At 38.5% G+C, this 20,100-nt stretch overlaps 1 protein-coding gene across 8 annotated transcripts in view; it reads right to left on the bottom strand.

Annotated features, from left to right (window-relative positions):
• The window catches only part of ZBTB20 (zinc finger and BTB domain containing 20), an 874,980-nt gene extending 855,592 nt beyond the window's left edge, over positions 1-19,388 (bottom strand). For 4 of the 8 annotated variants that reach the window (XM_081085644.1, XM_081085646.1, XM_081085648.1 and 1 more), the window contains exon 1: positions 19,271-19,327. The gene's annotated coding sequence lies outside the window, so the exon portion shown is untranslated. Of the gene's footprint in view, positions 1-19,248 lie in introns of all 8 variants that reach the window. The other 4 variants (XM_081085637.1, XM_081085638.1, XM_081085649.1 and 1 more) reach the window with 4 other exon arrangements.
• Positions 19,389-20,100: the final 712 nt, after the last annotated feature.

Here is a 20,100-nt window from a genome sequence, read left to right as displayed (position 1 = left end):
AAGCAGAATACTTGCCAATCCTCTGATAAATATGCCACTACACAAGCTCTGGACATCTGAGAAAATAAAAGATCAAATATGACCTGAGTCCTGATGCCATGTCACATATACAACCATCACTTTTTTATGAAAAATAACAAATGAAAGAAGAATGAAATAAAAGATAGTAAATGGAACAGGTAAACATTTTTATTCAGGCAAGTTAAAACTTAGTTTGAAAAAAAAAAAACTAAGCAGAAAAAAATGAAACCATGGTCTGAGCATCCATGACTCAAGACTTGGGATATAAACTGGCCTGACCACTGAATGGGATGACTGGTGCCATTATTTTGGAAAGTTTACTTACAGTGCTAAGAAATAATGATTTGGTTTCAGCCCATTCCAAAGTGAAGCTGAAGATATTGATGAAAGATTCTGGGATTCAGGGTCTACTTTGAAGTGAAAGAAACTTTTCCTGAGTTACAAGAGACTTAAAGAATATTAATAATTAAGGGAATATCACTTAGGTTTCTTAAGGATCAGAATAAAAAGATTACTTAAAGATTTCCTTGCCGTTCTCTACCAAACTGCAACTTCCATTTGGGAGAGCAATCATTGGTGAGGAGAAATTTTCTTGAAAGGAGGCAGAAAAAGAACAGAATTAAAAGATGACTTGCAATGACATACATCCAAGAATGCATACAGTATATTCTGAAAAGTCCTACTGCTGTAGTAACACTAGTATTGCTAAGCAAGAGTGAAGAGATATATTAAAAAGATATATCTTTCAATATTGCTGTTAATTTAATACTTAATAATAATCAATACACAAATAATAAGTGCAAATATGCCTGACCAAATGATTTCATTAAGTGAAACATATAATATCAAAGATAATCAATTCAGGTTGTTTTTACTGGTAGCCTTGGGTAATGTCTATTGAAAGAAATGCAGAGAAATTATCTCTTTTAAGATCTATCTTTTCAATGTTCTTATAACATTGCCTCCCTTACTGGAGGAATAGTAAAGAAGCTGAAGAAAATTAGACTAATGAAGTTGCAAGAATAGTTAGGGAAAAAGTAAAAACAAAACTACTGGGGAAAGAAATTTTTTTTTTTTTTCATAGAGAACCACTGAAAAGGTTTAATGGTAGCTTTATTTTATTTGGCTTTGGAGTTGTGCAACAATCAAAAAATTCTATTATTTACATATATTGATAAAAGTACTTTAAAATATGGAACCAAGTACAATGATCTTGTTTCATATCTTCTAAATATATTCAATGGGAAAATAAAGTACCATTTTAGACATAAAGGAAAAGAAAATTTTTAAATGGGTAGATAGACAAATAGGTAGATATAGATATAATGAGGATGTGTCCTTGAAAAGAGTCAGATATAATAATTGATTTACACTTAGAGAAACACGTTCATCCATTCTCCAAACCAAAATCTAGGCATCTATAATAATTTATAATAAAAGCATAATATGCTAATTAGACCAAACGTCCTTCCGGACGACCTTCCAGACGAAGCCGAGGCTGCAAGTATTTAATAATACAGTATAGAATCTAGTATATGAAGATTATAATAAAAGAATGTAAATGTTTTAATTCTTCTGTAGTGTTGTTTTTAACCAATAAATCTAATGTAGGGATTTCCCTATTTTAGCACCAACACCCCAAATTACCCAATGGCAAATTTAGTGTCTGGTTACCAAAAAACAATAAAAATTTTACTAAAGTATTCAGGCTATAGTCACTATTAACTGCAGCTACAAATTACAAGGAGAATTTCTAATGAAATATAACAACAGATTTCACAGCTGTGCTTAGCTGTCCAAGGCCATTTACTAGTAATTCAAAACAAAAGTCAACATTATAATTTTATCCAGATGTGATAAAAGCCCAGATTTCACATAAAACATTAATATCTCTATAGAACTAAAGGTTATCAGGAGATAGCCTGAATAAGAAATTCCCCTCAATGACCAGGTAAATATACATCTCTACAGACTCATTTTGGATTTTGGGCAATTAAATGTATTCACACCTTCCATGGATCCCACTGTTTTGTCTTTTTGAAGCTTTGATACCTTCATCAGTAATATGTGATATTATAAAATGTGAAGAGGCTTAATATCCAATATGCAACTTGAAACAGTATACATATATATAAAAATACATGACCATTAAATGTAAAACATGACCACCTTCAGATTTTCATTATCATCCTTTGCACAAAGTATCATGTTTTTCAAAGCACTTAGACACTTGTTATTTCACTTGACCGTCACAAAGAATTGTGTGAAATAAATGAGAAAAATATACTCTTTTAAAGATGAAGATTCTGATACACAGAAGTCAATGGGTTAGTGTAAAATCATATTATATGCTGATTTCTAGTTATATTATTAAATATTATTAAATGTTTTCACTTCTATATTGTTATCTAGTTAAAATCGTTACGGTACCTAAGATATATTATGTCAAAATAGCAAGTATTTATTAAGCAATTTCTACATGCAATTCTTCGATACATAACTGTTGTTATAATTAACTAGAGGCCCGGTGCACAAAAATTTGTGCACTCGGGGTGGAGGGGGGCCCCTCAGCCAGGCCTGTGCCCTCTCGAAGTCTGGGACCCCTCAGGGTATGACCACCTGCTGGCTTAGGCCCGCTCCCCGGGGGGATTGTGCCTAAGATGGCAATCAGACATCTCTCTGGCAGCCCGGCAGCCCTCAGGGGATGTCCACTTGCCAGTGGGGAGCAGGCCTAAACTGCAGTCGGACATCCTTAGCGCTGCTGAGGAGGCAGGAGAGGCTCCCACCACCACTGCTGTACTGGCAGCCATCAGCCTGGCTTGTGGCTGAGCAGAGCTCCTCCCATGTGAGAGCACCCTGACCACTAGAGGGCAGCTCCTGCATTGAGCGTCTGCCCCCTGGTGGTTAGTGTGTGTCATAGTGACCAGTCATTCCCAGTCCTTCTGCTGTTAGGGTCAGTTTGCATATTACCCTTTTACTATATAGGACAGAGGCCTGGTACACGGGTGGGGCCGGTTGGTTTACCCTAAGGGTGTCCTGGATCAGGGTGGGGGTCCCACTTGGGTGTCTGGCCAGCCTGGATGAGGGGATGATGGCTGTTTGCAGGTGGTCACACCCCTTTCAGGGTGGGGTCCCCACTGGGGTGCCTGGCCAGTCTGCGTGAGGGGCTGAGGGCCGTTTTCGGGCTGGTGGGTGACTGAAGCTCCAAACCTCTCCTTTTTTTCTATTTTTTTTTTCATTCTGGGATTTATTCACCTTCTATGGCTGTCACTGGAACTGAGAGCCGGCTTTAGTTCTGAGGCTCGGCTCCAGCTCTGAGGCCTCGGCTGCTGAAAGCAGATATCTGGGTTTGTTTGGCTTCTATAATTGAAACACTGTTGCAGCTCCAGCTCCGAGGCCAGGTGGCTGAAAGCAGATTTCTGGGGATTGTTTAGCTTCTATAACTGCAACATTGTTTTTTAGAGTGCAGCTCAGAGGCTGGCAGCGGCAGGCGGGGAACCTTGGCTTCCTCCATCACTGGAACAAGCAAGCCTCCTGTTTGCTTCAGCTGCCTGGCTGCCAGCCGCCATCTTAGTTGGCAGTTAATTTGCATATCACCCTGATTAGCCAATGGGAAGCATGTTGGAGGTTCGGTTAATTACCATGTTTGTCTATTATTAGATAGGATTTGTAACATTAACAGGGTTAATTATTAGAAATATTTAACAACTGACAAAGAAGGTACCAACCAAAGAAAATAAACACTGAACAAACTGAAATATACCACCTAAGTTTTATCAAAGGATATAAGCTGCATGTCAGCCTTGACATGGGTATGACTAGAGTTTGATTTGACCTCAAACTATAAATCATCTGTGGAAAAGTTTATTTGGCCTGAAATGTAAAAATCAGCAAACCCTTTCAATCCAGACTCTGATCTTTCTGAATCTCATAGAAATTTTCTCTTATTAAATTATACTTCTCCTGTTTTTATTTCTCCCACTGTAACTCCTATTATTCACGTTTTGACTTCTAATCCATCCTTCAAGACTCATCCTTTTATGCAATATTTTCATCATGTTTTTGTTCTATGTGCTTTGATATAATTCTTGCACTTGTTCTTTCACTGATTTATGTTTCAATAGTGATGATGTTCTCCTTTGATTTTTCCACTGAGTTGTTTAGCTGATATATTTTTCTTAGTACCTAAAATTCTTTTTGTTCTATATTTGAATTTCCTCAAATGCTTTTTTTTCAAATTCAGGTTTCATTTATTTTGCCAATAACACTAGTTGCTTGGAATGTCTACTCTGATTTTCCTACCTGATCTTCCTCTCTCCTCCACTAAATCCCCTTCAATGGACTGTTATTTTTTCATTGACAACACAGTGGTTGTTGGAGTATCCTAAATGGCAAAAATATCACACTTAGTGAAAAGAAAAGGTAAATAGCCAATCAGTTCCCTGCCAAGGCATGAGGAGGAGAATCTCTGTTGTCCTCTCTCGTTACTTCTTTGCATCCTCAGAAACAAAGAAAACTCAGCTAGCATATTTAGCTACTTTGGCTTTTTAGCTAGTTGAGGAGACTTGGAAACTTAAAATAGGTGATTACTGATCTTCTCCCACGGTGGTTCACAGACTTCTGAAGCCCAAGCTCTTCTTCCCAATATCTCCTGTTTTCTGATCTTTACCTTTTGACTCTAGTAGTGTTCTCTAGTTGCTTGCCAACTGAAAAGTAGAAAAGTTTCAAACAAAGCAGTGTTTTCCTGCCCAGGGTGTCGTGACAATTGTTCACAGATCTCAGCAGTTATTTGATTCAGAAAAGCAGCCAGAAATTGAAAATGAAGGGGAAGGTAGCCATACAAAGGTCATCTGGTTTTCAGAATCCTTAATTTTAAAAACATCGAGGAAGGGAGGTATGAGTCTGCAGTGTGTCTGGGACTTCATTATAATTATTCCCAAGAATCAATACTTTTCTCAGAAAACATATCCCTGAATATATGAAAATGATAACATGTTTTCTTTATGCTTAGATACAGATCCCAAAACATACTACAGCTATTAATCACTTGCAGTAAGCTTCAATGCAATCCCCGTTTTAATTATTCAGGACATAATTATCTTTTGTTTGGAAACAACTTCAAATCAATTTACTGTAGCTTCAGTTAGTAGAAAGACAAATTATGACCTTAGCTAATCATGTAACTTTCCCAATGTCTAACTAGCAAGTCTTATAATTATGAAAAAGAATGTCAGCCACTATATAGGAATTAAACATACATTCTACATGGTGGTTTACATGACATCACCCTTCATGTTGTTCACAGCCAATTACATTTTTTGCTCCTTAGAAGAGCTAAGGATATAATATCACCCAATATTAAAATGTTTCACCAGACCAGACTTCTAAACAACTTAGATAATAAGTTAAAATAAGCAAAAACTCCTCTGCTTTTTAGTTGTATGAAATTTTATGAACTTTATTTTTTTGTTTTGTTAAGAATTAGAAAGATCATATAGAACGTTTCAAATCTCAATTGCCATCTATTAAGTGTAAAAAATACTATGGGTTGTTTGTCCTATTATCCAGATAGGAATCATATAGGATATGAAATTTGGGTTTCATCCTTGAATCACTAGGTAGTATGATTCTGTGTACTCTATTCAACACAATATCCTGAATTGATTGTAGTAGATTTGCTTTACCGCTGATGGGTGATATCTGATATATTTCTTTTCTGCATCACGGTAAATATAATTTTTTATTGGAACCTCTGCGATGATAGAATTTCATTAAATAAAAAGAGAAAAGATCATAAGCATGTGTAAAAATGTTCGTAACTGAGAGAAGTACAGAGAAAGCCTGTAATAGGTAATAATGATAACAATGCTAAATTTGAGCCAGTCAAAAGAAAATGAGGGAATGAGAAACCTGGTAAGCAAAAATCAAAGTAATCTTCCCATAACAATTACAAAAGAGCCTGATCAACACTGAATCCCTCCAGTGTGCTAGGTACTATGCTAAGCACTAAGGCTTTAAAGATAATAAAACATGGTATCTGTCCTTAAGGAACTGCAGTTCTAAATACTACTTTTCCTGAGTGATGAATGTCAAAGAATTTGAGTCAAGAGTGAAACTTCATATAAAACATCAAACCAAATCAAATCACTTTACACTGAATGCACCCATTTTTACATAATAAAACTCACCATTACACAAATAACAGACAGAAGTGGAGGTATGCATAAAAGAAAATTACAGGGGAAAAAAAACACCTTTTATTTTTGGCTTTTATACACTTTGGCAATTCACTTTATAACAAATGTTGAGATTATAATGTAGAATATCTGAATCAGAAGAGTCTGGACTTCTGCTCATTATTTTCCATACTGCTTTTCAGTTCAAATCACTCCTGAACATAGTATTGCCTTGTTCTCAACCCTTTACTAGAACAAGAAAAATTATTGAGAGCACTAGTTTTCAAAGGTATTTCTCTACAGGTCAGGTGCAAACAACATAGCTGTTTAAAAGACTAGGTACTATAAGATGTCAACAGAACAAGAACAAAAGAGTTCCAATGACTATGAACTTAAAGGGAAAAGGTATCATGCATAAACTGAACACTGATCTCCTTTTTAAAATCACAGTATATTTTTCTTAATGATGTATTCATTTGAAACATACAAAATGATTATTGCACCGTATTTCCTAATGCACTAAAATAAGTCTAAAAAATCAAAAATATTGTCATTAGGAAAAGTAGTCACAAAAGTAAAGGTATAAGTACTTTCTTTTTTTACTCCATTCAGATGATCCAACTCATATATATATTCATATATATATCAACAATGAATATTAGCTCTTAAAAACTTTTGAAGTCTACAATACCTTATATAAAAGGGTGAGTTAATATGTATACATGGCATACATATCAGTTTATGCTTGATTTGATATCATTAAAATTATTTGAAATAAAAATTCATTTTAAAGTTTCTATAATTCCCTTTCCATTAATTCATGCTGGCGATCCTAAATATAACCCAAACTCATATAAACTGACTTTTGATGATTTGAGTCTATAACTCTGATAGAAATGTATTTATCCTATCACATAAAAGTAAACCTTTCTTTCAATATGGTGACAAATTAAGGAAAAGTTAAAGTTATCTAAGAGAAATAGGCTCTATTCCACCTAAACCTGGGATAGCCTGGTTTAAAACTCAATGAATATGTTAAGGAGCTGATAAAAAGTTAAACTACATAATGAAATGAAATAAAATTAAAGTACTATTTATTTCACCTATCCAATCCCTAGAAAAGCTAACAAGTGTTTTCTTATATTTGGCAAATGAACAGCAAATAGCAACTTATAAATTTCCCAGAAACAGTGATCTCATAATGGAGTGGCACACAGTAGGCACTTATATATAACAACTATTCTCAGGTTTACCACATACATTTTTTGTACTAAATTTCATTTCTTTGTAATGCACCTCAACTTACTGAATAATTCTTAATTATACTGGTGATCATGTTTGTTTTGTGTCAAAACCCGAGCAGTCTTTCTATCCCAAACTCTAGGTCAGCGGTTCTCAACCTGTGGGTCGCGACCCCTTTGGTGGTTGAACGACCCTTTCACAGGGATCGCCTAAGACCATCGAAAACACATATATAATTACATATTGTTTTTGTGATTAATCACTATGCTTTAATTATGTTCAATTTGTAACAATGAAATTGGGGGTCACCACAACATGAGGAACTGTATTAAAGGGTCATGGCATTAGGAAGGTTGAGAAACCACTGCTCTAGGCCAGTGATGGTGAACCTTTGAGCTCGGCGTGTCAGCATTTTGAAACACCCTAACTTAACTGTGGTGCCGTGTCACATATAGAAATTTTTTGATATTTGCAACCATAGTAAAACAAAGACTTATATTTTTGATATTTATTTGATATATTTAAATGCCATTTAACAAAGAAAAATCAACCAAAAAAATGAGTTCGCGTGCCACCTCTGACACGCGTGTCATAGGTTTGCCATCACTGCTTTAGGTGGTCCCTATTTAAGCCAGCTGTTGGTTTCTGAAACAAATGTAAGGGCACAAACAACAAATAAATGTAAGGACTTTCCACAGTCTGAGGATCTGCCACAGTTTTTAATATATTGCATTTCTGTCCTACTTCACCTTTTTTTTTTTCCTGTATGATCCCTAGTTCTTAGTTACTCAATCTACTTAGGTTTACTTCTTTTTTCTTTACCTTCCCAGTCTTCCCAGTATCTAATGCTTCCTTTGAACTGCTTCTATTTTAACAGTCTTAGGAAATACTGTTGTTCATTGAACCAAATCGTGCAGCAGTACCCAGTCCACCCACTGTAAAACCTTTAGACAAATTCTCTCTCAGCATTTGTTCTTCTAAACTGAAGAGTTAAATTTTAAAAACAGACTCTACCATAGCAACCATTTCTTCCACTTACACCTTTCACCTTGTTCCCTTCTCCAAAGCCACTATAACTTTCTTAAAATAAAATTACCAGTACAAATATGGGCAAGCATTGAGTGAAAATGGTCCCAGAATAGAAGCATGATGGAATGGTGATTAAAAGCTTTAGGTTCTCTAAAGTTGAATTTGAGTTTGCATTCCCAGCTGTTATATATTAGCTGTGTGACTTTGAACAAGTTACTTAACCTTTCTGAGCCTTAGTATCTCTTTTAAAAGGGCACAATGAAAGTACCTGTCTCATAGGATTATGGAATTAACTCAGAAAATGTAGATATAACCAATGCCTGGTACAGAGTAAATTCTTATTAAATATTGGCTACTCTTGCTATTGTTATTATTGTTGTTTAGTACAAGGGCAGAATGTATTTGTTTTATTCTCACTATGTTTTCCACCAATATTTTTTTTAATTTTGTTTTATTGCTTAAAGTATTACAAAGAGTATTACATGTCTCCTTTTTCCCCCCCTTGACATTACCCCGGCCTCCCCTACCCCCCAGTGTCTTATGTCCATTGTCCACCAATATTTTTAACTAGTCTTTTTTGTACCATTGTCTTTAGAAAGAATCTATATTAATTCCTCATTACATGTGCTGGATATAAAGCTAACTCAGCTTCCCTTCTATTTTATTAATTTATTTATTTTTGTTAATCCTCATCAGAGGATATTTTTCCATTAACTTTTAGAGGGAGTGGGAGAGACAGAGAGAGAAACATCAACGTGAGAGAGACACATAGATTGGTTGCTTCCAGCATACACTCCTGACCAGAGCTGGGGATTGAGCCTGCAACCAAGGACGTGCCCTTGACAGGAATTGAACTCGGAACGCTTCAGTCTGAGGGCCAATGCTCTTTCCACTGAGCCAAACTGGCCAGGACTCAGCTTCCCTTCAAAATATCACTTAGAATAATTTTTCTTTTATTTGCACACATTAAAACACTCATTATCACCTTTTGTGTCCAATCGTTGATCTAAATTTTCTTGCCATGTCTGTCAACTAGACATTAAGAAGGCCTGAATAAGTTACCCTTATCTAATATACAGGGTGCGTTACAGTTGTGCGTATGGAAAATAATACAATAATTAATAAGTAATAATGGTAGAATAAACTTTCATAAACTCATAACTGTAAACCTACTTTTCTCCACCCTGTATCAGAGAGTGTGCTGTATATTCTGTCTATGAGGGTATTTATAAAAATGTTACGACCAGTACCAGGAATATCTAGAGCTGTGGGTGGATGTAGGGAAGGGGGTGGGGGACCCAGATAGTATAGCTTTCTCCACATTACCTATTCACAAATGGAAACAGCAAAGTATTTGATGGTTTTGAGCCTCTCACTACCAGCAAAAGGAATATGAGTCAATTAAAACAAAACTGAGAGTGATTTTTATTTTCAATGTTAAATGAAAACTTTGAGGTTTAAATAAAGACCTATCAAGTGGCGATGTGAGAATTGTGTGCAGTTTGTTTCTATATAAAACAGTGAAATATTTGTAAAGTCTTTTCTAATACAGATTCTTTCCACTATTCTTCATCAAAATGGTCAACTTCTTTTGTCTGTCTTATCAACCCTTTTATGTAAATCTATCTCCAGATGGGTATATTTACTGATCAAAAATCAAGCAGTAGTTAAAAATTACCAATTTTATAAGATCTATATGGAGATGGCTCCTGACTTTTTCTTAGAGAGGCACAAAAACCAAGTTTATCTTTTCACTTTGAAGAAATATATCAATTTATCTGACTATATTATTTTATGGAATTAGAAAATGACTGAGTTAGTATTACCTGCCTTCCCCAGTTAATCAACTTTAGGGAGAGTGAAATGCAAAAATATCATATTTATAAATTCTATTATCAACATATCTTCATGAGTGAAAGATTGGTAAAAAAGTTTACTTATGTAAACTAATAAATTTATTATAATTACCAATTATAAAAGATTGTAAGTACTTAATATTAACTACCTATACTTAATATTATATAGTACTTATAATACTATGACATATTTAAAAGAAAATATCACTTTTAAGAAGTTTTATCAAGGACTAAAAATCAAAAGCAAAGTCAAATATTTTACATATACTCTTTTCTGGAACCCTAACCATCACTTCCACTAATATTATCTGAAACTAAAATATTTGATTGTTGAAAGAAACATATTTATATTATTAAAACTAAAAGGAACCCTGAAGATGAAGTTCAGGGAGAGATCCAAACAGATTATATCACATGCCCAAGATCATACAACTAGACCTAGGATAGTGGGAGCACTAGACCTAGGATAATCTTTTCTAACTCTACACCTAAGACTTTTGACAATGTGTAGTAAAATGAGAGAGTTAAACATAATATATTGAGGGGGTGATAGAAAACTTAAATGTTGTCCCTTTAAGTTAAAGCTTTAAATTTAATGATTTCTACTAACTTGATTTTATATTCCTAGGAAAGTAAGTTTAAAATATCATAAAATTCGGAGAAACTAAGATGGCGGCATAGATAAACACCGGGAAATAGTCGCCTCCCACAACAATTGATAAATATCCCAAAGGACGGAGCAAACATCGTCCAGAACAACAGGAAGGCTGGCTGAGTGTAATTTCTACAACTAGAAGAAAAGAAAAGCACGCTGAGAGCCAGAGGAGCTGCGGAGGCTGAGTGCAGAGGTACGGCTGCGGCTCGCGCGCGCGGAAAGGGGGTGGCACCTGAGGACACGGCTGTCTTTTTGAATCACAAGCTCCCGACTGCTCTGAACTCTGGTTCTGGGAAGTCTCTGGGGACCCGGGACTCATACGGGGAGAGGCTGCTCTGTCAGGCAGCAGCGGGCGAACTTGAGGGCGGATTTCCCTCAGAGGTGCTTGCAGCCGTTACCGGGACACTGAGACACGCGACTCCGGTGCAGACAATCAGCCATAGCTTCTTTCTCCGCCCTTTTGACTCCCTGAGACCCCGCCCCACCCAGGCTGCGGCAGAGGCTTTTGCATGTGAATGTACCTAACTACAGCCCAGCCAAGCAGACCTGGAACTTCCAAGAGAAGGCCCAAGGCCCCGCAGCGGCTTGCATTGCTTCACAGCTGAGCCTCTCCGTGGCTCCGGCTGTGTGGCCTCAGGCAGGGGCTGAATTAGCACCTCCTTAGATCCAGGAGCCACTGTACCCAGTGGTCAGAGGGGGACCATTCTCCCACTTCAGACACAGCTGCTTCCCACAGCCAATTGGCCTGGAGGTCAATTCCTCCCAGTGATCCTACAACAACCAAGGCACCAAGAGTGCACCAAGAGTGTCCACCCCAGGTAACTGGGGAGGCTGAGCCACTGGGCCCTACAGGACACCTGGCGCGCAGGGCCACTCTATCAACACAGGGAAGCAGCCAAAATGTGGAGACAAAGAAACAGGTCACAATTGGCAGAAACGGAGAAGGACAGACGACTGGATATAGAGTTCAAGGCCACGTTTATAAGGTTTGTCAAGAATTTTATGGAAACCGCCGATAAATTTAATGAATCCCTCAAGGAGTATAGTGAGACCATGGAGGACATGAAAAAGGACCAACTAGAAATTAAGCATACACTGACTAAAATAAAGAATAATTTACAGAGATCCAACAGCAGACAAGAGGATCCCAAGAATCAAGTCAAAGATTTGAAATACAAAGAAACAAAAAATACCCAACCGAAAAAGAAAAAAGAAAAGAGATTCAAAAAATATGAAGATAGTGTAAGGAACCTCTGGGACAACTTCAAGCGTACCAACATCAGAATTATAGGGGTACCAGAAGGAGAGAGAGGGCAAGATATTGAAAACCTTTTTGAAGAAATAATGACAGAAAACTTCCCCCACCTGGTAAAAGAAATGGACTTACAAGTCCAGGAAGCGCAGAGAACCCCAAACAAAAGGAATCCAAAGAGGACCACACCAAGACACATCATAATTAAAATGCCAAGAGCAAAAGACAAAGAGAGAATCTTAAAAGCAGCAAGAGAAAGACAGTCAGTTACCTACAAGGGAGTACCCATCCGACTGTCAGCTGATTTCTCAACAGAAACCATGCAGGCCAGAAGAGAGTGGCAAGAAATATTCAAAGAGTTGAATAGCAAGAACCTGCAACCAAGATTACTTTATCCAGCAAAGCTATCATTCAGAATGGAAGGTCAGATAAAGAGCTTCACGGATAAGAAAAAGCTAAAGGAGTTCATCACCACCAAACCAGCATTATATGAAATGCGGAAAGGTATTCTTTAAGAAGAGGAAGAAGAAAAAGGAACTTTTACCATTTGCCACAGCATCGATGGAACTGGAGATCGAATAAATACCACAAGATCTCACTTATTTGTGGAATATAATGAACAACATAAACTGATGAACAAGGACTGATCCAGAGACGGAGAGGCTTTGATTGGACTGTCGGGCCTTGGAGGGAAGGTAGGGGAGGGTGGGGGCAAGGGGGAAGGATCAACCAAAGGACTTATATGCAAGCATATAGGCCTAACCAATGGACACGGACAACGGGGGGGTGAGGGGATGAGCGGGGGGGAGGGGAGGGGGGTAGAGGGTACACATATGTAATATCTTAATCAATAAAAAAAATATAAAAAAAAGAAAAAAAATCATAAAATTCAGCCCAGCCAGTGTTGCTCAGTGGTTAAGCACTGACCTATGAATCAAGAGGTCATAGTTTGATTCCTGGTCTGGGCACATGCCTCAGTTGCAGGCTCAATTCCCAGTGGTGGGCAGGCAGGAGGCAGCTAATCATTGATGTTTCTATCTGTCTCTCCCTCACCTTTCCTCTCTGAAATCAATAAAAGGATGAAATATCATAAATTCAAAAGTAATAAAAACATCAAAGGAAATGTATGCACTTCCTTAAATCAAAACCATGGAAAAGGATACTTTTTAGTGTAAAAAGGAAGCCAGAGATTTAGTGTGTGTGTGAACTGTAGTAATGGTTTTTGTTTTGTCTTGCATTGTTTTTTTAAATTGTTAGCGCACTTAACTATAAATAAATCTCTAGAATCTTACTACTCACAGTAAAACAGATACCAAGAATTTCAAAACTAAAAATCCAAGTCATTTTAATATCGTGTGAATTAGAAATAAAGAACATCTTTTAAAAAGTTAAAATTGAAAAAGATTAAATCAGTACACCCAATTCTCTAAACTGTGTGTATATTTTTTCCTGAATTACATATTCATGAGCTGACAGTGGAGACAAGCTGGCTGCTTTGTTTGACTATAGTTCTGTTTACCACATACTGTCAGAAATGGATTTTGACACTCACAGCATTAATATTGCTATTTTTATTGATATAATTAGCACTGCTATAAATAATTTCTCAGTCTGCCATAACTAAGTATATCATTACAGTCAGATATATTAGGGCTTCTTTTTCTTATATAATGCCTTGGTAATAGACTGCTGGCCTAAAGAAACAGTGACCTCATGATGTGGAAATTACTGAAAAAAAATAGAAATAAAAAAAGTTTGCCTTGTCAATAGAGACTACTGTTTTGTGTATGACTTCACTGAGCAAACTAGTTTATATTTGTTTGAAACTAAAGTTTCTCACCAATCTGCTATTTCAATTTCACATCACACCATATTGTACCTAAAACAGGCAATCTGGATTCCTGTTGCTACTTCCCCCTACCAGCTCAGGAATGGGTTTGAAATACAAGGCTTGAATATATAAAGCAAAAGAATTAAGACACCCAAAATTCAGAATCAGTGGGTGGAAATACGTGTGCTTGAAGTCATTTGTATAACTGCTAGTGGGTGGCCCACTTGTGAATTTTTATCTTTACATGAAAGCAAAATCAAAACATATTTTATCTTGCCTCTAGATCACATCAGCTGTGACAATAACCTCATCCAGACCTTGAATAGTTTGTTCATAAAACAAAGTGGGGTGACTGACCCAGTGCATATTCAACACAGAGTATGAAGGCCAAAACAAAATGACAATACAATTCAAAACAAGTTTGTGGAAATTTTAGACTAGTATATTAAACCTTTCTTTGTCTCTATCACTTGACAGATGGTTAGCCTTCACACAGCCTAGTGTCTCTGGCAAAGAAATAACTGTGTGTAGCCAATAACACCGCAAATTTTGACTTAAAATGCAGTGTACACATACTTACATGTACCTAAAAATATGAATAGTAATAGAACTAGTCATGCTTATTTAATACTATAAAAATTTGATAGATGTCAAGATTTTAATTTTTGCCCTATGAATACCTCTTTGGAAACTCTCTATTGTCTTCTTATATCGATCCAGGACTTAAGAACTCTTCACTTTAGATTTCATTTATTTTATGAGCTGCTTGGTAATCATGCTTTAAAAAACAAAACAAAAAACTTCCAAAATATATTTGAATCCAAAATTATTACAAAACTTACAAAGATTTAGTTAGCTTGTGTTTCATGTTGCTCAGAGTAAACTTCTGGTAACTAACAAAGTGAGTTAAACAATATCACCTGGGAACTTTGAATGTCTTCCATGTCAAGGACCACAGGCGGGACTGGAATTATTTATCCAGTACTGAAATATGTCTTTATTCACAAACTGCTCATATAAAAATATATACTCACATGTACATAAACACACATACATCAACCATCCTCACTAAATTAGGAAAAGTTCTTCATTTTTAACGTTCTATCAACCATTCTTCCACTTTGCTCTTTAAAAAAGATTTCAGCTAAAACAACATATTCGGTTAGTTACAGTCGCTGCTCTTTTTCCTAAATCTTCCTATTTATAATGTTCAGATGCTGGCAAGTCTGTACACAAATAGAGGCAACCTCAACTTTCTCTAAAGTTCATTAATATGCACCCTTTTTGGAAGAGGCGGTTATGCTACAAATTAGCATAGAAGATAGAGGTCTAATGTAGGTATAGGAAACACAAACCCCTCACAGCAGGGGATGGGAAGACCAGGGGGGGAGGGGCTGTATAAAAAGAGTCATCCTACTTAGGAAAACAACTCACATTTGGCTAATGATATAAGACTCACCATGACAAAGAAACATGAAGAAAATCAAAACTTGTTATTTGAGAACTATGAACTCGCTTTTGGAAAGGTGAGACACCCACTACTTGAAGCAACAAACTCACTGTTAAATCATATACACCCTTAACCAGGCACCAACTTTCCTTCTGTTAGAAACCTAGGATTTTTACACCTACAGACTAAATGATTAGATTTAAAGTAATGCTAAAATCTTCTGTAATGTTCCTCTTGCATTACACATGGTCTATTAAATAAGAGAAGTGCCAATCAAATGCTTTTGTAGTTTGAAAGAAAGGTTTAAATAACAAAGCTTTTTTTTTTTTTTTTTTTTTTTTTAATGCAGGCCTCTCTTTAATGTCACCTGTAAATTACAACAAATTTCCAACTGAAAAAAACTTAGGCACTTGATTTTCACACCTATTTCTATTCATTCTAACTAAAACATTTCAGATATTCTAGGTGATGTTCTACCACAATTTGCTAACAAAAGCTCCACAAGAATTTTACAGTAAATTTCAAGCTGCAGATTTAAAATATCTATATATATAAACATTTTATTTATTTCAAAGGCATGCTTAAAATTAAGAAAAAAATAGAACCCCTATTCTGTTATGTGTTTTTTTTAATCTACCCTAGTATATGGAGGACATTTCATAACAATAACAAAGGGTAAAAATGAGAAACAAAATAAGCATTTCCTTTATCATTGGCAATTGCTAAACACTTCCTTGCCCCTCAAACTGTAAGCTCTTTCAGAACGTATTCCCCAAAAGGGAGAAAACAGCTAGGTTTTAAAGTTTCATTCAAAAATGTCTCCTCCTAACAATCTAAAGCACACAAAGTATATGTGACATTAGAATGTAAACTCTATAATGCAGATAATTTCATCTCTTGTTCACCTTACCTCCCAAGTGTCAAGAAGAGAGTGTCTAAAACAAGTTGTTGAATTTAAACAATCATTTCAGAAAAACATGATTATTTCAGAGAATAAAGCAGAGCTCATCAAGTTCCACGTTTTTTACTCCAAATGTTTTAAAGAAGTATCTACTTACCACTCATTCTAAAATATTCAGAATAATTTGTAATTCATTTATAAACGTCAGATCCTAAAGGAACTTAGTTGTACCTTTTATTGCTCTTCTAAAATGATAGAATTGTTCAGTGTAGCTTTTTCTTTTTCCTAGGAACTCCAATTTTGTCAGAGAAAGTCTGAAGACTTTCACTTCTGAGATAAAAGCAATTCATTTAAAATGACTTTTTTCATAGACTTTATTCCTATACAAAGCAGTCAAATTTGTATTAATTTGACAGTAAAAGTAGTTGTATATTTGTGGGTCTCAAAAAGTTTCTGGCATCACATCAACTAGTAGTTCTAAGCATACACATGCACCCCAAATTAGAACCCTCACATGAAAGTTCTTTCCTCTAGTATTCCTTCTAAACTCATATTGTCTTTCAGTGGCTAGTCAGTGTACACATGAATTATATCTGTATTTTCTTGGTGCAGTGGGAATCTCAAAATACTGGCATCTTAACTGGACTAGACATTAAGCATAAAGACTTCTTCCTGCAAGTGAATAAAATTTGACAATTTTAACCTTAAACTTCTTTCTTTAGTCTGTTAAAATCAGGACCTCACCATGAAAGGGTGTACTGCTTTGGAGACTGGTAGCCAGTTAACTTGTCACTTGGGCTTCATATGCAAAAGGCCTGTATTCCCCTGGTCTGTGAGATCTGAAATCACAAAGCCAAACAACCGAACTGCTGGACTCACTGAGCAGCTAACAAATCTCTATAAAACTCACTTTTCTACTTCTTCTCTCCTGTTAATTTGAGTATTCTCAAGCCTAAAGCCCTCCAAAATTGAGCTCCATGTAACTCACCACCCTGATTTTAGGGAACTGAATCTTGAGCACTAAACAATGAGTAACATTAGCAATTCTTCAAAGACAATTCCAAAAGCTTTCTTGAGAGAAGACTATTCCTGAGAGGGCACAATGATGCCAGAGCACTACATGTGAATGGACAACTTGGATGCAGTCTGAATAAAAATAACAAAGAGAAAACAAAGGGATGAAAAATCAATGTAAATTGTTTTTGAGGGTTTGTTCTTTTCCTAGAAACACCTAATTATAAAGCATAAAATGCATAAAGCAGCCAAATCTGGCCTGGTCAAATTTACATGTGTAGGGTGCGGGGAGGGAGGAGGGTTCATGTTAACTAGTCCCACGTGATAGCAAAGGTTACTTGGGATTAGGAGCAACAGGTAGGAGAGCAAACCATTTATGAGTTTGTTGATAACTTAAATAGTGTTTACAGCTACAGAATTTATTTACAAGATGGTCGTTATAATCTAGGTTTCAACATTTTCAAAAGCAACGAGTTACTATATAGTAACTGTAGATTTGAGTTCACTCGTAAACATTGGGATAACAACTGTCCTCGGCTCTTTTTACGAGCTGAAATTCACACATATATGACCACACAGTAAAAAAAAAAAAAACCTCTCGCCTTTAGCAACATTTTGGTATTTTTAATGGTAAATGATGAAGACAATTTTCACACGTCTAGAAAGTCAACATGTTCAATTTAGCTTGGGCCGATGCTGATTCGGAGGACAGCACCTAAGCCACAGGCTGCCAAGTCACTTTTGCTTTCATTCGGATTTTTAACTGGAGGACTATCATCCGACCACTGACCCCATTCAACTGGCTCAGCGCTCGAGATCAGCGGGTAACAGCGCGAGGGAGCGTAGCTGTTCGCCATATTGTGTTTTTAGCTGGTGTTTATAGTTTATGTGTGTGCCTGGCATATGCTGTGCAAGTGTGTTTATCAATAGAACTTTGAGAAAATCCCTGCCTCTGCAACCGCTTTCAAACGGTTTAACCGCTTCGCAGAGGTAGGGGGCGTGGGCTGGGGGGTGCGAGAGGACCAGAAACCCACACAGATTTAAAGCCATGCATCCCACAGTGTAACAGAGTGCGTTGCTTCTAAACTCTCACAAGGCTTCCAACCGTTTTTATCTCAGCTACTGGAAAAGAGTCAACATGTTTTAATGTTTCCAAAGGAGCCGAAAAGGGAAGGTGTGTATTCCTTCCCCAAGCCCCCTCCTCTCTAGTCGCAGCAGCGAAGCAGGCGGGGGCCGGTAGCTCCGAGGGCTGGAGAGGCATCCAGCGGCTCTGGGGCCAGGACATGTCCCGCTCCCCAGTTCTCTGCAGACGCTCCAGAGCCCGCAAGGGCCAAGGCAATGGGGGGGGGGGGGCATGGGGGGGGAGGGAGGGGGCGGAAGACAAGCGGACGCTTTTAGCAGCAGCTCCGGAGCCCAGGCTAGTCGCCCTCGGCTCCTCTTCTTGGAAGCGGCAGCTCCAGGCGCAAGGAGTGGAAAGAAGTAGGTAGAACACGCGTTTCCAGCTGCAGGACGCCCCGCCCGCTCCTGGAACCGGAGACCCTCCCGCGCTCCCTTCCTCCCAGCCGGGTCGGGTGAGGACGTCGCCACAGCCGGACGCGAGGAGGGGCGCCCGGGGAGAGGAGGCGCGAGCGGGGCGGAGCGCAGGGGCGCGCGCTCTCTGCCGGCCGACGGCCCGCGGGCTCGCCGCGCCAGCTCGCTCCCCCTGCCGACCTCACCCCACTCCCCTCCTTCCCCGTCCCGCCGCCCCCGACTCCCAGCGCCTCGCGGACGCCTCATCCCCCACCGTAAGCACACACCCCTCCCTCCCGCCCGCCCAGCAACAAATTAGAGTTTTTGGCGTTACCTCCTCGCGCTCTTTAATCTTCTTTCCTCAACTCCTAAACTTCCCCGCCCTTACTTCTTCGGCAGAAGGTCCACATTGGGCGCCTCACGCCGCGAATCCTCTCTACCCCCCCACTATTGGGTGATTCTGCTGCCACTCTCAGCTTCAGTGAGCCTATAAGAATGGGACGCTCCTCGTGAGGTTGCCGCCCATAAACAAAATGCACTCCTTCTCCGCCCCTCTCTGTCCCCGCCCCACCTCCTTTCCCCTCATCTGTACCACCGTCGATTGGGCTAGAAGAAGCCCAATCCGCTATCTCAAACACCTATTGGGGCGTCGAAACTTCGCTCAGAAGACTGTTAACAGGCAATTGGTCAACACTCTCCCAACTCCGCCCCCCCCCCCCCCTCGCCGCACCTTCCCCCAGTCTGGAGAGGTCAGTCGCATCTGGTTGTTCAGTGATCCTAGAGGTGGGAGGCTATTGGTTGAGAAAGCCCATCGGACCGGACTGGACTGACCCGTGATTGGTCAACAACAGACACTATAAAGTTTGGCTGTCCTCCGCCCCGCCTCCCCCTTTTCCCTCCACGCCCCCGCCCCCTCCCGGCTGCTTTTACTTTCTACGCATTTCTATTTCCTCCTTTATTTATTTATTTGTGATAAACTTAAATGACCCGGCGACGGAGGCGGGACTCCACAAGAGGCCGGGAATGACGAAGGGCCGCCTGGGTCCAATTGCCGAGGGGACGGCGGGGTGAGGGGCAGCGGCGGCGACCAGTGAGAGACAGGTGTCTGGAGCGCGCTAGGCCTGTGGAGCCGGGGTGCCCCAGCGGAGGCGGCGGTTACCCGCT

This window comes from Myotis nattereri, assembly GCF_964212035.1.
Source record: "Myotis nattereri genome assembly, chromosome: 3".
NCBI classification, from domain to species: Eukaryota; Metazoa; Chordata; class Mammalia; order Chiroptera; family Vespertilionidae; genus Myotis; species Myotis nattereri.
Note: the sequence above shows the minus strand (reverse complement) of the source record. Positions and strands in the feature narration are given on the sequence as shown.